Source organism: Limanda limanda, chromosome 14 (assembly GCF_963576545.1).
Source record: "Limanda limanda chromosome 14, fLimLim1.1, whole genome shotgun sequence".
Lineage (NCBI taxonomy): Eukaryota > Metazoa > Chordata > Actinopteri > Pleuronectiformes > Pleuronectidae > Limanda > Limanda limanda.
The window spans coordinates 15,931,802-15,937,748 of NC_083649.1; positions in this window are offsets into that span (position 1 = coordinate 15,931,802).

Consider the following 5,947-nt stretch of genomic DNA (forward strand, 5'->3'; position numbering starts at 1 on the left):
AGTGCACTGCATTAAACTGCACTGTAGTCTGTAATTACTGCACTGGGTTGACAGCGCTTATTTACTGCTGAGCATTTTTTCAATCTGAAAAATGGGGAGTCAACCTAATGAGTTCTCACAAGACCACGTGTAACCTATCAATAGGTTACCCATAATCAGCAGGATAGAGGCCCACTAACCTCAATTATATTCCTTTGGGGGGTTTGCTGTGCGCCAACCAACACGAAAAGAACGTCGTATTTCTCCTGTCTGTAAATGCAGCTGTAGCATGAGTGAGCGTGACCCATTATCTTTTACATGCAGCGTTACCAGCGGCTTACAGACGTTAATCTGATGGAGTAAAATGAAGAGCATTTAATACACTGTCCATACCAGTCCTCTCTTATCCACACATATCCACACACTTACACAAATATACCATATAATGGGGTGGATGCTTGTGAGGTGTGTTGTCAGAATCAAAACAGCTGTAAAACATTATGCAAAATGTAATGTTAATAAAGTTGTTTCAAAGGCTAAAATCTTTCAGTTTAGTTTTTGTTTGTGCTTGATTTAAATGTGATTGGGTTTGTGAGTAATATCATTTGAAATATCTACTGTTACAAGATCAGATCAGCATTTTAAGTGTCGTACAACAATGTAGGGATTGTTGATATAGCCAATATCTATGTCAAGAACTGTTTATATGTTGTCAACGATATTTATCCCGATAAATGTCATGTTATTATTTATTTTCAAATTAAAGACTTTTTGCTCCTGAGTGAAGGTTGTGGTTTTAAACTCTCTCTCTCTCTCTCTCTCTCTCTCTCTCTCTCTCTCTCTCTCTCTCTCTCTCTCTCTCTCTCTCTCTCTCTCTCTCTCTCTCTCTCTTATAGACTAAGAATGATTTAGAACAGCACACAAAATCGGAGACCAGGTTTATTTTGTATTATTGATATTGTTTTATTATCATGATGTATTAACAATACACTGGGAATGGGTGGTAGAATAATTTCTTCTCATATTATTGTCATATTTAATAGAATATAGTCAAAGTGGCATGTACCTAATGAAACCATCTGAAAAAAGTGTGTTTTCCTAAATTGCAATACATGATTAACTCAACAAGCTAATTTACAAGACTTACTATACGCGTATATTCAGGCACAAGTGAGAAGCGAGAGATTGTATCGATGCTCCTAACAGAAAGTGAAGTTGAGTTCAGTGGGGATTCACCCACACACCTCATCTCATCTCGTATATCATCGTCTCCTGCGAGGCATGCAAGTCTCTTCGAAGCCCCCCTCTACCTCGGCTCCCTCCCAGTGCACAGTGAGCTCTACCATAATATGATAATCCAAACCATAATTTGATATGGTTTATACAGCGGTGACTGACCAGCGCTATGATTATTTGATTCCAGTCCAAAGGAGCTTCTTCTCAAATTTCTTGCATCCATTTTGCAGAATGATAAATTCCTCTTGGACTGATGAGGAAGGATCATCAGGAAATTCTGCAGCACACAAGCAGTGATGAATATTCACATTCATAATGCGAACAAATTGTATGAGGTGTCTGTTGATGGAATTTATGGTTTGGCTTGCTGAGTTAGAAAACAAAAGGGATCCTTGAGCAGATAAAATAGATTGGACTGGATTGAAAAGCTTCACTGGCATAAAATGAGAAACTGCTAATATATACAACACATGAAAACAAAACAAGGTTCAACAGCTGCAGCAAAGTTACAAGCTCTGCTGTAATGCACAGTGGTGCTTTGAGCTAAATGATAAAATCAGCATGCTAGTATGCTCGCAATAATAAAGCTAACCTGCTTATGTTCGCAGGTGTAATGCTCACGCTGTAAGTTAGCAGTTTAGAATCCTGTAATTTGGGTTGATGGGAAGGCCTTATATGTGTAGCTATTTCAAATGTATGACTCTGCATTATACGAAAAGTGTTCTGATCATCAGAGACATTACAGTTCACCATGGGGAGGGGGGCGTTTCTCTTAAAGCATTAATCATCCAGGAACCATGTTCAACTGTACAAACGTTTGTGCCTGTGCATTCAGTCCATGTGAAAATATTTGACTAGATTAGCACAGACCTGCAGGTGTTGCTAGAGCAAAGGTCAGCGGATCACCAAAGTCCTTAGGATTCATCCTCTGGGGACCATGAATATACCACATTTCATGGTGTTCCATTTTGTGATACAGAAGCGTGCAGCTATGAAGAAAGATTTTACTAATTAAAAAAAAAGTATTGATCATTACGTGCAGATCAGTGTTGATATTGTGGGGTCATTTCATACAATTCAACGTTAAAACTGTAACGAGTTAGAGACGTCAGCTGAGTCTGTGTGCGTATTAGAGAGAGAGAGAGAGAGAGAGAGAGAGAGAGAGAGAGAGAGAGAGAGAGAGAGAGAGAGAGAGAGAGAGAGAGAGAGAGAGAGAGAGAGAGAGGTGAGTGATATGTGATATTGGCCTTACCTTTCCCTGAAGTTCTGGGACTATCATGCTTATAGTGATCAACTGCTTATAGTGATAAATATGGCCGGAACAGACATCATCATCTATGAACCCACATCTCTTGTATAACAATTACAACCCAGGTAACTGTAAACTGCAAATGCACATAGCAAGCTTACTTCATTGTTTTTAGGAACCTATCAGATGATGGTACTGATGATAGGATTGTTAATCAGAATAATTGTAGGTCATACAGATATAGGTTATACTTAATTTAGAAAGCAATTTTCCTGACTGACCGAAACACTTGTAAATTCTGACACGGCCTATAACAAAATGTCACCACAGAGATGGGCTCTGCCTCCAAGGATATTTATAGGACTCATTATATAAACCTGATCACTGACAGCAGCAGCCTATGGGTACTAGTAAATCATGCTCCTCCTTACTGCAGCTGCAGGTTGTCCTGTCAGCTCCTGATCTGATCTTCACTGTCAGGTTTTAGGAAATGATCGGCCTTGAGTATTACTCAGCAGAATTCACAAGTGAGAATCACTTATTCAACAGAATGTGCAATGGATAATGTTGCATCAGCCACATTAAAGTCAAAATGATTGATACAGTTTAAGTTTAAGACATATGCAACTTCAAGCTGGGTGACATATGGTCTTTAATTCAAACATTTCAGCTTGTTATCAATTGTGACCATAGACTGTATCTACAGATGGACGACATGACACTAAAAGTGAAGCCAAATCTTTTTGATCACCTCCTGGTGGCTGGTTGCGTTTTAGGTTATAAACCCTGTCTCCTCCATGTAGGTGGATGGGAGACGGATCAAACTAAAATGTCAAATTAAATGTAAAATGAATGTTTCTCAAAGATGGTTTCTGTCATTTTAGTTTGTTCTCATCACACTGACTCTGGCTACAAGACACAGCTTCACACATGCATAAAGGGACATTCACTGGCTCTGATAGAAAGTCTGTTATCTCCACCATTGCGGAAGTGAGGAAGTGATTATGTGTGTGTTGTTTCTTTGTTGGGTGCTGGGTCCCGGTTCTGACCAGGCTCATGTAACAACTCTGCTAATGGAAGGCTGAAATGAAATGTGTACAGCAACAGATGGATTACAGCCTCTCATATCTCATTATACCATTTAGCATTCACTCTATAACGGACAACATAAACACTGTTGGCCAAAAGCACTAAGCAGTGAATGTCTGAGAACAAAAAAAAAACAGGAATTGATCAGCCCAGGTTCCGGTTGGACCATTAGGTGTCTCAGTTGGTAGCACTGCCACCTCAGCGGGTGAGTTCCTCTTGCTGGTCTTTTTATGTTCCTGTGTTTGTATGGATTTCTTTTGTGACCTTTGGGTTGTGTTAACGATGACTAACACAGTAACGTGTTGGAGAGCGTTTCTCTGTCCACGTGTTGGACCTGTGATGGACAGCTGACCTATCCCGGGTATTTCCTGCCCATCAGCCAAATGTCTGCTCGTGCAGCCTCACTGTGATGCTGGTTAGTCATAATTACAGTCACATGTCGGGAAGTGATAGGCGTAGGAAATGGATGAAGCAGTGATTGCTGATATTTTAAACTTGTGGGAGGATTGAATTGGCTATAGCAAAAAATACAGTAGATCCCCAGAGAGGATAACTTTCAAGAGACAAATTTAATCCATATGTTGTTTTCTTCATGTCTTAAAGGCTTTGTTGTGCTACAGTGGAGTTGCCTCAGATCCTGTAGTTTTTCTTTATAAACCGCGTCCCACTGCCTCTGTTGTAAGTGCACATGTGATTCTCAGTTTCTACTGTCAGGAGGACAGAGCAGAACCTCTGCTGCTTTGAAACATTTATGTGGCACCAGTGATCTACATTTGCATTTCTCTTTCTTGTCTGTGCTGGCAGGTTTAACCTGTAAAACCTGACAACTGTCACAAAAGATGTGCATGGAATTGTTTGTGCATGATTTTGAATGCACACCTAAGACTCCACAAAGCTGTATATGATTTTTGAAAGATATTAAAATAAATATAATTTCAGATTACAGACATTTTACCAAGATTTATGTGTTCTATATTTTAAATACGTTCAATTTCTCATTTTAATTATGATTTATCTAAAACTCACTACTGCCTTCGCCTGATGTAAACAAGGGATGATAAGAAACGTTGTCTTCTTGTGATCATCATTTGATTGAACGCTGTCACAGAACAGCCATGTTACTCCCCGACAAGGAATCGACATTACAGGGGTTGTCAGGAAAACCAGCCATGATTCACAGAGCCTCAGATATATGCCTCCACCTTGGGCTAGAAGAACTAGCCATGAGACTGAGCAGATGCTGTGACAGTCAGCCAATCACAGGTGAGACAGAGGAAAAAGATGACATCATAGGCAAATTAGGGCAAATGCAGTGAGAATTGTGTTTGTCGTGTCCGCCTCAGCCTTTTGTTTTCACTTTCACACCTGGAAATCTGTTATAAAATCTGTAAGTGTTTGGCAGATATTTGTTTGGTGTAATTTCCAAACATGGAAAACCGACCTGTTTTCAAAAGCATTTGTTGGTATATGTCAAAAATTGTGTACAGAACATGCATACTCCTTTTACAATATAAAAATAAAATTCAGCACAATCTTGTTTGTTATCAGAATCAGAATCAGAATTCTTTTTATTGCCACGTATTTTTGCATATATTGGAAATTGCCATGGTGTGGTTGTGCACTGTACATTAAAAAACAAAAAACAATATTTACAATAAGACAATATTTACAGTAAGAAACAACTAATTGATTCCCTGTTAAGTATAAGGAATCTTCTTTTTTATCAAAATATCAGTGATATAAATTTCATACAGTGCTTGTAAACATACACTACAAAGGCTTAGGGAATAGAATAAAATGCTCTCGGGTGTCATCATCACACACCAACAATCTCTCAATAATGAGAACTAAGATTATTCTGAAAGATGTAGATTTCCTACACAAAATGAAAGTGTACTATTCCACGTATGATGTAAAATAACAAAGTTCAGTAGGTTTGCGATATGTTTGAGTTTTATGCAGGGATCGTATTCACATTTAGTAACACCTAATCACATTTTTAACGTGTGTTACGTTTACTCCTCTTGTTAAAATCGAATCTAAAACAGCTTTAGATTAGATTTAAAATTTTTTTATAATGTTTATCCAATATCCCTGAGGCATTAAGAGCTAAAGCAACATGGACCCTCTGCTTCTCAACTCTGCGAAAGATCCCCACACAGAAAGAGCTGCCTCCCTCCCTCCTCTCTTCTCACTCAGCAGGTTTTGTCTGTCAAACAGCAAACCAACGCTGTCTGGCCGTTGGCTGCCTCCTCCCCCAGACCTGCTGCCTTCATTAATATTCATCCTCGCAGCCAATGGGCAGCGCAGGGCGGGTGACATCATGGACTAGGGAACAGTGAGCAGCCAGTGAAGCATCCAGCCTGCCGAGCAAGCTTTGCTTTTTAGGGTCAG